We start from the raw sequence: 19,472 nt of genomic DNA on the forward strand, positions 1-19,472 counted from the left end.
GCAAAACCTCTATTCAGAAAAGAAGGGGGTATTGTGACCTAAGATTAAGAAGGCAGCTGGACATGGATATAAATACTCTTTCTTTCTACCATTTTAATACATTTGGTTTTGATTTTATATTGTTTTATAAATAGCATAGTCCTAAGGCCTCATTCACGTTTTTGCTGACCTACCTTTCCACTGCTCACGAAATGTAAAAGAGTCTTAAAGTGCCATAAATGTAAATCTCACCCCCAGAGTACTTAGCTTAGTTGCTAATTTCGATAGACATTTCTAGGTTTCTAGGTGAGTAACTCTTGAACAGCTTTGGATTTCTGTGGAGAAAAAAGCAAAACTGGAAATCCAAGTAGTTTGCTAAATAAGTTTTGCTGTAGAAGGCTAAAACTAGGAAAAGGAAAAGGGGTTGTACCATAGGTGGACAATCTGCTCAGACGTGTTACTGACCACATCAGTTTCACAGCTCAATCTCAGCTGAATTCATTCTAAAATAATCAATTATCCTTTAGTGCTCTTAGTTTATAGTTTTTTTACACCAATAATACAAATAATGTTATGTTTATTATAATACAGTGAACTACTACCCTTGATTTCATAATAATTTCTGTGTGAGCACGAAGTGCGAGCTGTAGAGCAAACCATTTCCACCCATGTCAGCCTCCACTTCATTTAAAAGTTGGGAGCAGCATAAAGAGCTTGGAAGTGCTTGAACCAGCTAGAGAAAATTTCTTTAATGATGGTGCCCTGAAAGAAGGCCATAGGCCGCACTTCAAAAAATTCACCATCTGACCCAAAACAAAATATAATTTCAGGTCAATTTTAACATTGCATTTGGATTTTGCTTTTATGTATGTGTTTATTACTGCTGGCCATCACATTTAATGTGTGATGGCCAGCAGTCATGTTGAAATGGAGCATTGCGTGGCATTGCTCAAAAAAGATTGTGGTTATGTATCAAAGCTTTTTTTCCCCACATTTCTTTCAAAAAACTATCTAAGGAATTTCTTTCCCTCTTTCTGAATAAGTTTTCTGACCGAAAAAGTTGCTGTGGAGCTCCACATTTAGACTAGTGTAGCTTAGAGCCATGTATTAATCATCATTATCATCATAATAGCATTACGCCATTATTTTACATATTACTCCTCCTCTAAAGTATATAAATACAGTGTGCTGTAATTAGTAAATACAGCCCTGCTGGAGCTGTGCTTTCAATCAGCAGTGCTTGAGCAGGAGCTACAGAACAAGGTCGGGTTTAACCGGAATATCACCACCTCAGGCTATATGTTCATCAGCTATGGGTCCTCCACACTCGCCAGGGCATGGGCAGAATGTGGCATGATAAGTGGCTGAATCATTGTTGGGATACTGCATGGATCTGGGACTCCTTGTTCTTCTGAGAGCTGTGGTGTTTGTCAGCCTTGGAGCAGGAAAATCTGAGCAAGAGGCTTAGTTCAATAATCCTCAGCTTTATAGCATCTGGTGGGATCTGAGGGCTTCTCTTCTGTTTTTCCTTCCCCATGCCAGTTTCAAGTGTGGGGATTTTTTAAAGAAGCTTTTTAGGAAGAAAGAAGAAGGGATTGGGAGGTACTTGTTTTTATTCAAAAGCAGGGAGGGCAGGGGGACGTAAGTGCACTGCGAAATTTCTGTGTCAGCAAATACACGGAAAAGGCCAGTGGTGTCAGTGCATATGTGTTGCTCAGCGGATATGGCAGCGTTGGTGGCTGTCATCTTCCAGAATGAGCTTGTAGTAATTACATTTTCCAGTTGTATGGAAATCCCTCAAAATTACACATGTGCAGAATCTTCTCATGTCACATATTTTCTTAGGGGCTGAAATTCTATATACATATAATCTGCAAATGGCTTATATTAATTTAATCCAATTTGAGGAAAATGCATTGTTTGGAGCAGGAATTAGAGGCAGTACTAGTTAAGCACCTACAACTAGGAAATGCAGGATATAGAGTTTAAGCCCGTGACTGCCAGAATTAAATCTAGTTCAGCGTTACATACTTCATCTTCCTCTATAGCATAGGTAAAAGGTCATACGCTCCAAAAATATGATCCAAGAAGTGATAAAGTGGAGAGGGAAATCCAGATCTAATAAGTAAGCAAAGAGCTAGCTCTGAATTTACAGTACATTCACTTCAGGGCTTTTCAGGGTTGTGAAGAAAGAACTGGGATGTAATGTTGGAACTGATTATGTGAGGAGAATGGGACTATGAGAAGGAATCAAAAGCAGAGAAGTGTGAGACAAGGAAGAGGACAGCAGGGGAAGAGGCACCAAGCTTGGGGCAGACATGGAAAAGTATGGTTCCATTACTTCATGCTTTGCCCATAAGGGCTTGGTTTTTTTTATCTTTTTGTTTCCTACTTTGTATTTATTATATAATATAATCATATAAGTTGTATTTTTATCTTTTTTTTTTTACTTTATATATAATGTTTTTATTTTTGTCTCATATTACTTAAAGGAGGAAGGTGGTTAAAGGCTGAGTGGCTCATTGGATCTAAGGAGACTGCTGCTCATGGGAGTGTTGGCTCTTAAGAAATTGGCAGGTATGCATAAAATAAATGAGAATATTATGTGTGCATTGATCATTAAAGTCAGGTAATTATTATTATAATCAGTAAATAACATATTTAACAAATAGTTGTGCAGCTATTAGGGAAAAATACATAAATAAAAGCAAGAAGAACCAAAGTGCTCTGTACAACTAAGTACTGTTTTTGGTGTCGTGACAAGTGATGAAGGTATGACATTCCTCAGCAATTGACAAAATCCTGCCAGTTAAATCAGTGTTTGACCAATGAGATGCATGGCTCCATCTGAGAAGGTTCCAGACTTGTTACGCTTTGCTTTTGAGAGTGAAGCAGATACTTTGATAACGTATATTTGACAGAAGGAGACACAGTATTGATCAAAGCCTTACTTTGCATATGAGTGCCGTTCATAAATAGCAGAATTTAGATTCCTATCCACAGTTGACATTGACTAAAGACCAATAATCATCATGTGAGTTTTAGTTTTACCTAAAGCAAATTTTCAGCCTAATGGCTTGGTCTCATGTTCTAACATCTAGCAAGGATGTTAGGATTAATTAGCAAGCGCTGGTATTTTTCATAAATTCTGTGGTTTTTACACATTTCCTGGAGAAGGAGGTGGAAATTTCCAAATTTCCAAATGGTTGCATTGAAACAATCTTTCCAACCAGTTTTGTGTCAGCTTCTGTAACAAGAGGAAAAGACTGGGGGGCAGCATTCCAATTCTGATTCAAAAAAGCCACGTTGAAAAGTTTGTAAAATAGCACCTCATTATGTGCTTTGATTTTTATATTTTAATGTGTATTGATAATGGTGCATAAAATAGCTCTCAACTTTTGCTTTCACAGGCTTTGCAATTCCCTCTTGTTGGGAAAACTATGTCATTGATACAATTTGGACTCTCTTCTGGCGAGTGGTAGTAGCAGCTGATGTTAAACTTTGAGCAACCACTGGCTTTGCTGATGTGTCTGGTGAGTTTTACTGTTCTCAGTTCTCTCTACTGCAATTTCCAGTCTTCCCACCTTCTTTTTTTACCCTTTTGTACAGAAATCAGATATGAGTATGACAGAATGGAATGAAAGCTATCCACACCTCAAACAAGATCATCCTGCTCTTCATTGCAAAGTTTCAAAAGAAATTATTTAATGTTGCTTGAAACACCATCATAGAATCACCGAGGTTGGAAAAGACCTCCAACATCATCTAGTCCAACCATCCACCCACCACCAATATTTCCCCACTAAACCATGTCTCTTAGTACAACATCTAAACGTTTCTTGAACACCTCCAGGGACGGTGACTGAATCACAATAGCATCATACTGTCTACTATTGTTTCGACAGTCACAAAGAATTCATGAGCATACTCGTTTGCTGAAAGGAAATATTAGCACATTTTAAACAAGATGACAATAACAAAAATAATCTCTCTTGAAAATGTGTTTATAGAAGAGATTTGTGGGAGGAAGGATAAAATCTGATTGGAAAATATTTAATGAATTATCTTGAGCAATGGAACAAATTTTATTACTGGACAGCATTAAAAACCTGCAAGGCAGTCCTAGGAAATTCCTTTACTGGCCTTAACCTACATTACAGGATGCCATTATGGACACCACCACTTAAGCAGCAAATACTAACGTAGACTAGATGGGACATGAGAAGAGAAAATCAGAATATAGACATACAAATGCTGACTGCCATCTGGCACAGATGTCATTTACTGCTGTTCATGAGTCAGGAAGCAGTTAAATTTAACATACTTAGCAGTCTGCTTACCCTTGTGCAAGGCTAGGTAATAAACTAATTATTCTTCAAAGTTCCAAACTATGTGGTTCATTATTTTTTCAACAGAAAGACTTGGTAATTTTTTGAAGTTACTGTAGTTTTTAGATTTATGCTAGTAAGCTGAATAAAAAACTGTTGCACTATCTAATAGTGACATAAATATGTAATAAGAAGTAATTTTTCAGTTCCGGAAGACTGTATTTTGCAGTGAGTTTTTGAGAGAAAGCCACAAGTTAGCAAGCTGAGAGGATACCTGCTGAATGGGGCTTTTTCTTTCACTGGAGTGAAAGTGGAAGTTTTCAACTTAGTTTATTTAGAAAACCGCATATATAAATTACTCTTTATTCTCCTAAGTAATTTTGTTATTTTGCTAGAATACCTGTGAATAAATCTTCATATAGCATTACACAGCCATACATATGTTATGTTTTATATTACTAGCACTGAAAAAATCTGTAGAAGAACTGAAGATGTTTTCTGTGTTTGCATTTTAGTTTTTGGAATAATATTTGTATGACCACAGAACTCCATGATTAAGTTAAATGTTCTCTGTCCAACATTTCTGTAGAAAAAACTCTGAACACATGAACTCCTTATGTGCTGCAAATGGATACACTGAGGTATCTTCATTGATAATTGCTGCATGCAGCAGCCTCTTTCTTTTGCTTATACGTAAGGTCATTTGAGTTTAAACCATAAAAAGTATCCTACATGGGTGATAGGATATTATTTTTATTGCAGCTTGATTAATTTCCAACTTCAACCTCTCGAATTCTTAAAATTTGATGTTGTAATAGTATTATTTTTAGGGAAAAAAAAAAAAAAGATGTTTTGAGAGATTTGTTTTGGCAGTGTAGACCAACAAACAAAATCGTGATATTTTATTCTAAAAAGAAAATGAAATGGTGTTTAAACGTGAATTCTGGCTTGTAAGTGAGATAGTTTAAAAAAAAAAAAAAAAAAAGCAGAGAAATGGGGAGGGGGTAAAAGCAAAAGGAAACATCAACTGTGCCAGTCCTAAAGCTTTTTTAAAACATGGTTGCTTCTAGAATTATACTGTTAGCATTAACTACTCTACTAAATGTAATTTCAGAGCAGCTTGGCTATGCTGGGACCAATAATGTTTCAGCAGATGTTAACAGTGAGGGAATTTAAAGATTACAGAGTTTCATGGGTGTAGTAAAGCTGCAGTGGGAACAGAAATATTACCGTAGCTGTTATGTTCTGAGTGCACCACATTTACTGACAAGTAATACATGAGTGATAGTGAGGACCAAGGGAACAGAACTTTATACTTACTGGTCAGCAGCCTATAAATTCCATAAATTAAACAAAGTTTTATGTATTTTTCATTTCTTTTCAGAATTATCATCTCTAAGGGCCCCGTTTTCACGTTAATTCCACTGGCAAAGGATAGCTCTGTCTTTCAGCATTTCTTCAGGAGGGTATTTCCCCACTTGTGTGTTTCCTTTTCTTTCCTCCCACTGCCCTCCAGCTGTAAGGTTTTCACATGCAATGCTTTCTCCTCAGTGATCCTTTATGGATCAAGCCACGGCCATCAAATGCCCAGCAGGAAATATTACCCGCTGTATGAGCAAAACCCTCCATGGAAAGCCCTGTTCCCCAGAATGGTGCCATCCATTTTGTGCACTACTTCTGCCCTCAGTCTCAATGCAAGGAAGTAATCATCATGACTTATTCAGCCCACTGGAGATCTACGAATTCATGGAGAAGTTAATGTTTTAATTGACCTTCCTAAAACATGAAAACTGCAAACTTGAGACAAGCAAGGCAAGCTAGAAGGATAGGGCTGCTGCCCCATGTAAAAACTAACAATGCAGTGTTAGCAGTGAATGGAGCGTGGGGAATTAATAAATTGGCTGAACGTGGTGTATGGCTGTCAGAGGCGAGGGGTGTGTCCGCTGGTGGATCCAGCTGCGGTAACAGGGTGTGTACTGCAGACACCAATTCTGGCTTCTGGAAAGCATCACCTGCTCTATCTGGGCTCAGTTAATCAAGTATGGATAACGTGTTCAGTTGAATTAATTTAAAATTTTAATTTTAGCTTATATTTATCTGGTGTTCAGATATTCACAATCATCCCGGTCAGCAACAATATAATATAAGAGTTAAAGAAACAGGAACTGGGCTTTTCAGAGGAATGAAGAAGAGAAACAAAATTTATGCTATTTTCTATCCAAGAATGAAATAATTATAAGTTAGAACAAAGGTATCCTGCATGATCACAGAAAGGAGAGCAAGAGAAGGTCATTTCTGCATTCAGATTTTAAAGGCACGCTCTTACAGACCATGCAGAGCCTACTGAATTCTTCTCTACTTTCAGGTTGGGCATTAAAAAAAAAGAGATGAAACTTTGTCAACTTTCTCCATCACAAAGTTCGGTACGAGGGTTCACTGATGTAAAAGCTCCCTTCCTGTGATCGTGATTGTGCAAAGCCCACTGCCAGTGCTGGTTCTACTCCAGACCTTCCCCTCATTGAGTAAAATGTACTTATGGAAGAAAACAATACGGTATCAGTATGATGCTCATTAGGATCAAAGACCCCCCCCCATATAGCAGTCTACATAGTGAAAGCCTTTTTATTTTGATGGCACTCTTTCGCTGTCTATCATAAACTTAGTGAAGCAGGCTTTCTCTATCCAGCTCTCCTTTTATTGGGCACAAATCACTCCTGACAGGAAGTTTTATGCCTAAATCCGTTTACTGTCCTTGTTGGTAGTCTTTAAATTAATATTTATAAGCTGAGAGAGGACCAAAAGGATGCAGCAGTAAAATATCTAAATGCTTCAGTTTGGCTTGAACTGAATTTTCTCCTCTCAACCACTGACATTGCTTAATTACTAGTGACCCGGGCATGTATTGTCTCTGCTGCTCCAAGCCCACAGATCACTGCCTTCGATAGTATAGTGGCTGACAACTGGGGAGGTTCAAAGCAGACTGGTTTGTATGATGTGCTGGATGAACAGGTGTGGGTACAGGGAGAAGAGAGAGAAAAAGAAATGTGTTCAGGGAAGCACCTTAAGAGAAGTAACTTAAAACTGAAATGTGATTTGGCTTTGAGAAAAAATGAATAACATTTGAGTTGGCAAAAAAACTAAATGTAGTTGCTCTAATTTTAAACACATTGGGAAACAAACCAGAGGGCATACTGGGCTCAAAAAACTCAGATGGCATATTCAAATCTTGAATGGATGATACATACACACACCCTCAGCAAAATGACCATTTTCATTAAATCAATATGAAGGACACTTCTTTTGCATATCAAAAACTGTTGGGCAAGCTGAAATTAGAACGAAGCTGATTAAAAGTAAAGTCTTGTTGCATTCAGTCTTTTCCTCCTTTTTGTTACTATTTTAATTTTTTTCCCTGATGTCTCACTTCTGTCAAAGTTGGTGAAGGGTGTGCAACAGAAGAAAAGCAAATATAATAAAAACCTAATCAGCTGTCACCACCTTAGCACACAGGCACATGAAAATAACGGGGCTGACTAGACTGGAAAAAAGTACAGATAACCAGTGGTGGAGTCCTCTTAAATTGTTGTTATAGGAAAAAAAAATTGTAAAAGAGAAAAGGAACAGAAAACTCTAACCTGCAAGTTGTATGTGTGCACCCTGACCCTGACACAGGTTAAATTTTAGCACATCTGTCATTTTATGGAGAGTATCCCTAAAGAAAAGGTAGCAGATAGCCATCCATAGAAGATGCAATAGACCTGAATCACTCTTGTATGTACATAATGTGAAACCTTTTGCATAAGGAGTGAAAGAGAGTTTTATGTTTTCCAGGTAACAGAAACAACTAAGAGTTGTAATGCAAACAATTAAAGATCTTTCTAATCTTTAACTCATGTCTCAGCATCCGCTGGATCTGACCATAAGGAACATCTAAAAGGTGAGTTCTACACATCTGTTTCATTTTGAGAATGCAGCCCTGTCTCACCCTCATTTATTTGTTTTGCAAATACTTACTTAGGGACATAAAGAACATTTTTGTTTCATATGCTTGCTGATTTGATTTATTATGCTTGACCAAACTTTCTTTTACATCCCTGGCTGCTGCCCTTTTGTTAACAGTATACTGATACGTCCTTATTGCCTCCCGTCCTGGGAGAGCTGTACTTCACACGTGCTACATTCACACACAACAATAGGGACATTTGATGTGTGGGAAGAAGACTGGGAAATAAACCATTAATTCTTCAGTACTTTGAAACTGCTGTTCTTTTGTGCTCAAAAGCCTAAGCTGCCTCAGGTAGTCTTCAAACTCCTTTTTAAACAGTGTTCCTGCCAACTGAGATAGCAAATGACTATAACAAGCCTACTCTCACAATTATAAAATGGGCACAATTATGTGTTCTATTAGAATGACTCAGACTTCCCCTAAATCCTATTCTTCCCAAGCAAGATAAAATTATAAGACTTGTAGAATAAGCCGATCATCTGCTGAGGGCAACTAATTCCCTTATAAGTCTCTCTGCTCTTGGGTAATCAAGCATCCAAAGAGATTCATTCTGCAGCTTAAAAGGAGATGGTATTTTGACACCTTAGCCAAGTATCCCAAATCTCTAGACGCAACGTAACATGTGAAACTCAAAGAAGGACATGACATGGTAGGATGCGTGTGATATTACAAAGCAAGATGTAAAAGGCAGGATGATGCAGGGCAATGGAAGTAAGAATGAGTGCTCAATCAGCTAATTAACTATTAGCTCACTATGTCTCAGCCTCCCTCCTCATCCTTTTCATCAGGGCACAAACTAGCAGCATTAGATAAGGATGGCAAAAGCAAAATGTAACTGTATATTTCATTGCCTGTTTTTCTCAAGTTTTACTTTTGACTCTTTCAAATGCATTAAGCATGCCACAAGAACAGGGGCACCTTTTCTCTGAGTTGGTGGGAATGACGCCTCCATTCAAATGCATTTGTAATCAGGGCTGCATTTTTTCTTAGGCCTTAGAAAAATTACAGCTTTTAGCCTCCTCCTGTTTAGGTGTTGTTGACTTATTCTGTGCTTTTTCAACCTCTTTATGGTTATTTAGGTGGCTGGTTTTGTTCATGGCTTTTCTTAAAGAGAAAAGCAAAAATGGAGGAACTAAGGCAGTTCATAAAGATTTGGAGAAAGAAGGTCTAAATGCCTGTATTTTATTGTAGCTCTTCGGCAATTATGATAATACTTTTTGTGTACTGTTTCAGTTTTTTCCTCACGGAGATGAAAGGCCCTATGGTTCTCTATAGGGTGCTCAGAAAGGCTGACCTACCAGCCATAAAATAACAGACACAGTAGCAGTTGACAATAGATCCTCCTTTCTCTGAACCTTTTTTTCTGTCAGTAGATGACTGTGGGGCTTTTCCATGCGAACATCACTGGAAAACTCCTCCCCTTTTGGTAGTGTTTTTCCTACAAGTTGGATGAAGAGTGTGTGCACACACAGCCAAGCATTTGCTGAAGAAATCTGTGCCCGTAGCTGAGGGATGCTTGCTAAATGGACTGTCATGCTTTCAAAATGCACTTTCCCTAGCGCCCTGACCTGAAACAAAGCCCCATGGCAATAATTTTCCATAGCTGAGAGACCTTTAAATTGAAATGTTGGGAAGTTGCCTTTCCATTGGCTCCAGCCCATTGTTCTCAATAGCCCACTTACTTTAACTTCCAGCTGTCCTAATAGAGGCAGAATAGTCAGCTCCCTGCTTCGTGCTGTGCTGTCAAATGTCTCCCTGTCTCCTGGTGTGCGAGCTTTGCTCATCTGGGGGAAAATCCTTTCGAAATCAGGTATTTCTGATACACATTTGCTCACTAACACGCTGAATGTCTTAACCAGGATGTAAATTTTCCGTTAAGCTGTTTAGGCTAGCATTGGGGGGAGCTCAAAAAAGGCTTTTTTCGTGATGTTTGCTGCTCTTCTCTGTCTCTCTAGGTGGTTTGCTATCTTGCCATGGCACTTTTCATTTCCCATTGCTCTTCCTCTGCTATTCTACCCACTCCCAGGAGCTGGATAGAAACATCTTTTGGACAGAATGAAGTCCACTTCTCTCTCTTCCCCACATCTTTCTTCATTGTTTCCCTTCAGAGCCCTAATGCCCCCTCTGCACCACCCACCATTTCCCTAGTGAATTTTTTGGTGTGGGGAGAAGGCAGGGGAACCAAACAAAGGGCTCACTTATTCTTAGGACCAGAGATAAGACAATGTAGTATTTGTTACCACTGTTTTGTGCATCCTGCCTGAAGTACATGGGATTTCCTCCAGGGCAGGAAGTTCTTCAGAAAGGAGATAGGACTTAGGAATTCAGATGCCTTGAAGTCAGATCCTCCTCCTTCTCCCCATGAGTGAGAAAGATGAAATCTTATGGTACTTCACATAGCAAGGTCTCTGTACCAAGACTGATGCTTTCTTTAGAGTCTGAAGGAATTGCAGCCATCTGTGTCTGGCCAGAGTTATTAGTGCTGGATAGTAAAAAAGTTAGAAATAAAAGGAGAAAGAAGGATTCTTCAGGCCACAAGAAGGATTTGAATGTCTGTAGCCAATCCGTTCTCTAACCAAACTCCTCGGAGGGCTAAAACCGTAAGTGAGAAGCTTTGAGCTACTGCATGAGACTTCTGTGCTGCCACATCAACAGCTGTAAATCTGCTCTTGAGCTCTTCTTGCTTACCCTGTAGGGGAAGCAAAATTCTGCCTGGATGATGCAGTAGCATTTGGCAGCAGCACTCTGGCAAGCAGACTTCCAGATGTTTGATGAGAATGACAGCCTCAGAGTGGGAGTGCTTGAGTGTGTGCATGCATGCCACTCTTTAAAATTCAAGGCTAGCTTGCAGCATTATCAGGGAGTGAAAATGTCAAAAGAAGACAGTGTTCATAGCAGGCATCGCATTTCAGGCCTTAGGAGAAAAAATCGAGGAAAGACAACACTGAAACAATTTAAAAAATACAGAAAGGGGGACCCCAAGTAGATCAAACAAGTCTGGGCAATGTAGAATTGACTGCTACCCCGAGCCCAACCCCATGAATCAGTGCACATCTGGCCTCATTGGGGGGTATTCCAGATCTCTGTGCCCCATCACATTTATTTTCTTCTGCACAACCCCCCGTCCAGTTGCCCTACATTCAGAAAAATGGACTTTGTTGCCTGGCTCTTGCTGCTGACCTTCTCCTGACATCTTCCACAGATGTCCTTCACTGCTGTGCCATTCCTGCAGTCCTTACTTATGCTTCTGTGCTTTTTGCTATCCACATATCCCAGTTTTCCTTTGTCTCTGAGGTTGCGTGTCTTCTTTCTATCCAGCAACTCCAAAGTCACTGCCTCTCACCTGCCGTTGCACAGCACATGGCTTGTGCTGTATCCTTTTTTCTAACCCTTTGCTTATATGCCCTACAAAAAGTGCATGTATAACGATGTTAACTTGATATTTTTTTCATTTCCCCATTATCTGAAATGTTAGATTAGATTTCTGTGATTTACTACAAATTTGAGTGGAAAAATATATTGAAAAGTGAATCTAATAGATGGTGTTATCATTTTCCAAACACCTGCTTTTCCCCAAGTTTGAGAACTAACCAAGTTATGTTATTCAGCTGTTGTCATTTCCGTATTATTTCCTTCTCATGAAAGTTCTCTGTGAAAAGCTTTTTTGTGTGTATTTATAGTATATGAGCTTTGTTTGGTAGAACTGTGAAAATACTTCTGTGTTCCCATTTGGATGGTGCCCCCTTTACTGAACTCCCTCTTTCCGAAATACCTCATGCATGTTTCTCATTGTGCTGGAGATCTTTGCTTTCTTCATTGTGCTGGTGATCTTTGTATTTTCATTGTAAGTTTTGCTATCCTCACAGAAAGCCAAACTTTTTACTTCACACGCAAATTTATTAGTCCTTATTTCTACCACTTAAATGTAAGCCTCCTGTAATCTGACCTTGATATCCCTTTGCAAAGTGAAGAATCTTGGATTGGTTTCGTTTAAGAGAGGTTTGTTTCCTTTCTCAGCTGGATCCCACAGTTTTGGGCAGGACATCAAAGGGTCATGGTGGCTGAGTGCACTAACTGCGCTTTCCTGCCCCTGTGAGCCACCCTGAAACACAGGTTTTGACAAAGTACTTGTGCATTGTTCTCATAATCGCAGCTCTTTTTGTAAAGTATCTACAGAGCTCTGCTGAGGGGAAGGAAGCTTATTGCTCAGTCATCTGTTTTTATTCCAAAGCTGCTGTCGTCTTCCCTAAATAAACAGAAGGGACCAATACTTTCCCTGGCGTAACACCACTGACCTCTCTGAAATTACACCAGGGATGAATTTGATCAGATTTGTCGTCAAAACCATTTTGTACCAGCAGGAGCACAGACGAACAAGACGAGCCATCCCGCAAGTCCAATCCAGGGCTCTTCAGTTGCCCCCTCTGTTACCCCAGGCTCCTTCCTCACCTTAGGCAGAAGGGAATGATAAGGTCCAACTTGTCAGGACTTATTACTTATTCACGAAGCTATCACACCTTTGACACATCTGTCAGTTTTTATACAAAAAACGAATGAGCAAGGATGCTGAAGTTTCCTTTCAGCACACTGGAGGGCAGTTTTTTTTACCACACCCTTAAGGCTTTCATGTCAGGGCTTAGCTGCAATGACAGAGCGGTGTGAGAGAGCTATCATTTTGTTTGGCCATCCTGTGCTTTCCTTTGGACAGCTTATACTTGCCCCCTGGTATTTCAGAGAATTAAGCTTTCATCCTTTACATAAATAAATAAATAAAATGCAGGATGTACTGTTTATAAATATATAACATCAAACACCCATTTTATGTTAGATTTATGGATTACATGAAGATGTTCCCTTTTTTTTTCCAACACTCCCTAAAATAAATTCAGCACGTTGCCTCATCATACTTTTGCAAAAGCAAACACCAAAATATTTGCAAAAATACAAAAATCAAGAAAGGCAACACACTGAATAGAGTAGTATATTTTCTAATGTTTGTGGTCAAATCTGTAATTTTAAATTTGACAAGTAGTATTGCAAAATTCAGATTTATACTGAAGCCCCTGGAGATCTTAGAAAATATTGTGTTCAACAGAGTCTATGGCTAACCGTTACAAAGTGCAAGGGATATGCATAAGCATGGCTGATTTATGAAAATTCTATATGTATACAGAATGTATTTATTTCTGCATTTGGGCTTTGGTTGCATTTAAAATTAAAAGAACGGCTGCTTATTAATTTTACATGAGCTTTTTTGGCTATCTCATTCAAGGCCAAGTTCCAAGCAATTTGCTGCATCTTTTTTATAAACACAGCCATTATATAAACTGAACTTAAAACCAGTTCTAAGTTTACGCTGCTTCAGTAACTCAATTTTCACAGTACTATTTTCTAAAAATCATGATAACTGGGAATAATGCTTTATAATGCTTTAAATCATTAATATCTCTGAGAATGAGAAGGGAAAGAATGAATGTAAGACAAAGTTCTTCAGTACCACCATGTATACAACTGTGGTTTGAGCTCTTCTTCAAAATCTATAATGCGTTTAAAACCTGAACTTAATAGACTAAGCTTGTGTGATATATTCCCATACTGGCAGTGAGCTTGTCAGCCCTTTGTGAACACATTTGACTTATCTATATTGCAGTTCTCAAGAAACTTCTTTCAAGGAAACTTCTTTTTTAAAACAGTAGATGCCTCGAGAGGGCAGATATTAAGTAATAGCATTTTCCTTTTATTTTAAAATGTTTCAAAAAGGAAATGCCTGTAGATATTTCACGGAGTTTGGAGTCATGTTTTATAAAGCTGTAGGCCTATTCAATTCGATACTTTGCAAGGTTGGGTATATGCATGTGTGTATTTAAAATTAATCAGATTTTAATTTCATGATTTCAAACAAAAGTGACAAAATAGAAATCTTGAAGACTTTATAAAAAAAAAAAAAGGAGCTTTACTGTTTGTGGAAGGATGGTTGAACAGAGAGAGAGATAGAGGAGCATGATGAAGAAGAGACACCCAGCAAGAACCCTGCTTAACGACAGGAGCACAGAATGAGTTCATGCATTATTAACCATAAAGAATCCACACAGTATGTATATCTATATTTCTGAGAGTGTGAGAGATGGACCATATGTGTCCCACCCGTGGGAAAAGCTTCAACTGTAGTTCACAATTAATTATGAGACACAAAGCAGTAGGAAATGGAGCATCATTAGTTCTGTTCTTGCAGAACTACTTATTTATGTTTTTATTTTCCTCCCACTGTGCTTCAGAACATAGATAATGTGACACTTGAATGTGCCTCAGGACTTCTTTATAGTAATTTTGCAACCACTTTTCAATCTGTGATAAAAAAGAATGAGCACGTATGTTAAATAACATCAATCAAGTAGTTATTCTTTCTTGTACACCTATTACTCTCCTAGTCTATATCATCTCTTTAGTAGTAGTAGTAATAATAATAATACTTTTAAAACCCATAGACTCTCCTCAGTGATGTGAGGGGATGTCAGGTTGTTCTGAATCTTAAAGCTGGCAAAAGCTGATTCAGAAATGATAAAGGGAATTGATATTTCTCAGTGGTTTTGTTTCTGTGTAGGACTGCTTAAACATGATTCTCGTCCTTGATATCAATGAAACTCAACTGCTTTTCTGGTGGCCACTGAGATGTGTGTAGATATGGAGAGGGAAAGGGGCAGTAACTGCAATAGGAACATCATTGAATGAGCCTGCAATGTCATGTGAAGCAGCCTCTTTTTCCCTGCTTTGTATTCTACCTTCATTCTCAACTTACTGGGAAGAAGATTGAAGTACACAGACAATAACAAAATGACCATAAAATGATTAGATCATCAAAACCAGTGTCATATATTCTGTGTCCTAATTACTTAAAATTTGTTGATCCAGAAATGATGCTTCATTTCCTTCCTCCAAGTATTCTAACTGTAGTTAAGTTCAATAATTTTCAAACAGCTAAAGCTTTATTTTCTCCTGTGCTTTTGTTGGAGGATTTCTTCCTGCTCTGTTGGTTCTTCCATTCTTTCACAACTCAGTTCATGTATTGCTGCGATGGATTCAGAGCTCAGTATTGACTGAGAACCTGACCTGGCTCCCACTGAAGACAGTGGCAGGACTCCCATTGACTTTGACGGCAGATGGATCTGAAGTGGAATGTGAATGAGCAGATACGTTCTGGATGTTTAAGACATTTATTGACTCTCAGACTTCAGTTTTGCCCAAAGCAGAATGAAGTTAAACAATTGTGGGTTAATGATTTTTATTTTGACATGAAGACAGTGGTGGGGGAGGTAAAAGAGAAGTGCTCCTCCTAATTATATTACTGACATAACAGGATATAGAAGTGTGTGATGAAGCCCTGCTACAGCAAAGCAGCTAAGCACAGGCTTAAAATTAAGCATTTATTTAAGGGTTTTGCTGAATAAGGATGAGATCATTCACATACTTAAAGTTAAATGCATGCTTAAGTGCTTTGCTGAATCTGGGCCCAGATACATAAACCATTAAACAGTCACTTTAAGAAAACGGTGGAAAGCTGTTATACAAATTCTAGACCTTTTAAGTCATACCTCCTACATTTCCCACTCTCTCTCTTTCTTATTAGCTCAAGGAGGAGGTTTTTAAAGCTCCAGTTCGCCAAAAATTATAATGTTCATTGCTACTCAATTGTAATTCAAATTGCTCCACACAGCCCCAAGCATGTGTTCAAACATATAATCAAGCAAACAGGAGACTTGAATCTTGCCAGTTGGAATACCGTTGGTCGCAGATGCCACATTTTTTTTTTTTAGCATAAATGAAGCTGGGGAGAAAGGTTGATAAAAGCTGGCTTTTGCTGTCCATTTTTGGTGCTCTGTTCCTGTGACTTGGGTTATTTGGGTACATGTTGCTTTGTGTCTGTGAGGGCTCTGTTTTTTTCTCTCTCTCTACTGTGGTCAGAGGAGCAGTACTCATCACCTGGAGTGAAAGCTGACAGGAATGAACATAGGCAGGAAGCAGCGTGACACTCACATTGTCATGCATGACTGACCAGCAGCCATCAACAGCAATTAAACATTGAGAGCACTGGATCTTTTTGGACAGGTTCAAGTTTCCTGGCACTGCTGTGATTAGATGTTTTGCGCTGTTTCCCTGTAGTCAGTATGTGACACATTCCCTTTTGCTTGCTCTTTTCTGATATTTATTTCTGCACTGTCCTGGTGTTAGCATCTTCTCATGGCAAATGAATCACTTAAAAAGAGATCATTTTCAAGGAGATTTGTAAGGAAGGTTAAAGAGTAAATGGATATAAAAATTAGCAATTTTTTTTAAACAAGTAATATTCCCCTCCTTCTGTTGAACATTATAGTGTTTAAACGTTTTTGAATAAGCATAGTTGTCCATGAGTTTCAATGAGAGAAATATCTGTGAATGGCAGAAGCCACTGAAGAACAACAGAGGCCTTTGCATTTACCCAACTGGCTGTAATTTTATTGTAATTTGAGGCAACAAAACCAAATGCCCTTAAAGGCACCACTGAAGTGAAGCATGGCTGCAGTTACACTGGGCTGTTGCTTGCCCTCATTTCAGGTCTGAGCTCCAGAGCATCCCCACTGCCCAGCATTTAACTGAGGCCCAGACTTCCCGGGCAAGGTCTGTGGCTTGGCACAACATCCTGCACAGAGCAACACTGCACCATAGCACTGGAAGTTGCAGCGAACGGACTTTTGGCACACAACTTGACCTCATGTCTAATTGAATAGTCACAGGATTTGAGGCCAGAAAGTCTTGTCAGAGTTCAGTTCTAACCCCATGGATTGTCCACCACTCCTTTCCCCCAGACTGAGTCCAGAATATTCTGTGTGATTAATTAATTGCCTCTGTTAGTTTGTGGCCTTTTAGATGCTACAAGGACACAGAAACTGCACTAATGAACTGCTGGATTTCTGTGTAACTTTCATGCCTACATCCTTTCCATCTTTCACCTTGCATGGGCATGATACAGCCCCAAACGTGGCTTCAACCAAAGGAAGCAAAGAGGTAATCAAAACTAAGGGGATTTCATCATTCTACGAGGAGTAACTTGAGAGGGCAGGGTAATTTTAAATCGACTGTGCTCTGCTGTGCAACAACCAGTCCAGCCACAGGGGCCAGTGAATGCATTAGACTTTCTCCCAAACTGTTAATTCCCTCTTGCACAGTTAATGAGTTGCTCCAGTCTTGCATCTGTTTCACCTTTATGTTCTTGCAATAGCATTTAGAGGCCAGAGCAACCCGGGGGCTTTGATAGCACTGACTTTTGCTGATAAAATAACTCTTTAAGAGTTTTTTCGATCAGATAGATCGCTGAGATCATGGGGCAGAAATAAGAACTGCTGTAAGAACTGTTTCTGAATTTGTGATTCTCAATGGTCATTCTAGATTGCCCTATTTGTTATAATAATTCCACTATTTTGTGAAGCATAGTATTGATAACACTAAATAAGCCTCAGAAGAACCATGTGGAGCAGAAAATGTAATTATTATTTCTGTAATGTAGATACAGAAACAGGCACAAAAAAAAGATGAGTGACTTGCCCGAGGTCATACATTAAATCAGAAATGTAAATATATCAAAACCTCAGCCACATCTCTTTTCTGTGTAGTATGGGTGTATTCAGAAACAGATAGCTTACTTGATTCTATCTTTTTGCAATTATTCAAAGACTTTCTATCTTTCTCCTTGTAGTTGACCGCTTTATTCTAATATATCACCATATGTACCTCTACAGATATTAAAGAGCATCAGATGATTTAAAAAAAAAAAAAAGTGATGTTTGAATTTCTGTTACCAAAGCAGATGAGAAACAAACGGACCAAGCTTCTCAGCCTGGAATGTCATCTTCATCTGTGAATCAGAATTTGGACCTGCTGCTGATGAGTTGGAAAAGCAATTGTGGCATGAACAATGAGACTTTGGGTTGACAGCCTAGGGGAGCTATTCGGCAGCTTCACAGACAGGCTTCCCAGTGTAAATGAAGATGAGAAAGTGCATGAAAAATCGATTGCGCACTAGAGACAACACTTACTTCATTAACTACCTTCAGCACTAACCTCTTGAACACTGTTAGTAAACCTATTATGTCACAGCTGAGACGCATCTGAAGATTTTGCTCTGAGAATTTAAAGAAAGCTACATAAGAACACATCAATAAAATATTGTCTGTTATTATACTTACTAGGGAAAGTGGTAACAATGATTAAAATTTCCTATTACTGTAGTAAAATTTTTAGCTGTTGCGTGGGAAAAAAAAAAAAAAAAAGAGTATTCTGCAGTATATGGAATGCAAATATTTCAAAGAAATGCTGTCATGGGATAGGGATACTAACAAGAACTTCTTAGTAAGAGCTGATGATCTGTTTTTGGAATCCACTCAGGAAAGTAATGTAAAATACATACATAGATATATAGTCATAAAAGGGCTTCTCCAAAAGTAATGCTTCCTGTTTTATTATGTTGGCCCATGACATCAGAGGTATGGCAGTAGAGGTTGAACATTCCCAGCAATATCCCTTACATGTTGTTACTGTGTGACAGATGGCAGCAGAGGGGCACTCTGACAAAATGGCATCTGATATGGAAGCATGTATGAAGGAAAGGAGTGTCATCAAATTCCTCTGTGTGGAGATAACTGCACCTACTGACATTCATCGATGCTTGCTGAATGCTTGTGGAGACCAAACAGTAGATGTGAGCACAGTGAGGTGGTAAGTGGTGCGTTTCAGCAGTGGCAACAGAAACAGTGGGTCATCTCTACTGATGTAGATTGTTATGAGCATAGCATACAGGCACTTGTTCATTGTTAGTGAAAATGCATAGCTAATGGTGGTCACTGCATTGAAAAATAGTGCTTTGTAGCTGAGAATTTGCTCTATCAAATAGTTTTGTTGTGCTTTTTATATCTGTTGTAGTTTCTGTAGAAATAAATAGGAGGCATTATTTTCGGAGTGACCTACTTTAAATTTAATACAGGAACACAGAGATTTAGTGACATTCCAACGGAGATAAGTGATTTAAATTCTTTTCAAGTGGAGCTGAAGATTTATTACTTATGGAATTCTGATAGGTACTGACTGGGTTTTGGTATTTGCTTCGTCTCCTAATCACCTTTTTCCTTTAT

The 19,472-nt window shown here is 38.7% G+C and overlaps 1 long non-coding RNA gene across 1 annotated transcript in view; it reads left to right on the forward strand.

Moving 5' to 3' along the window:
• LOC110397008 overlaps nucleotides 1–19,053 on the forward strand; it is a 30,685-nt gene extending 11,632 nt beyond the window's left edge. Inside the window, exons 6-10 of the long non-coding RNA XR_002437459.1 lie at nucleotides 2,472–2,556; nucleotides 3,390–3,512; nucleotides 8,139–8,244; nucleotides 18,152–18,417; nucleotides 18,890–19,053. This is a non-coding gene — a long non-coding RNA (uncharacterized LOC110397008). The remainder of the gene's footprint in view (nucleotides 1–2,471; nucleotides 2,557–3,389; nucleotides 3,513–8,138; nucleotides 8,245–18,151; nucleotides 18,418–18,889) is intronic.

This window comes from Numida meleagris, chromosome 3, assembly GCF_002078875.1.
Source record: "Numida meleagris isolate 19003 breed g44 Domestic line chromosome 3, NumMel1.0, whole genome shotgun sequence".
NCBI classification, from domain to species: Eukaryota; Metazoa; Chordata; class Aves; order Galliformes; family Numididae; genus Numida; species Numida meleagris.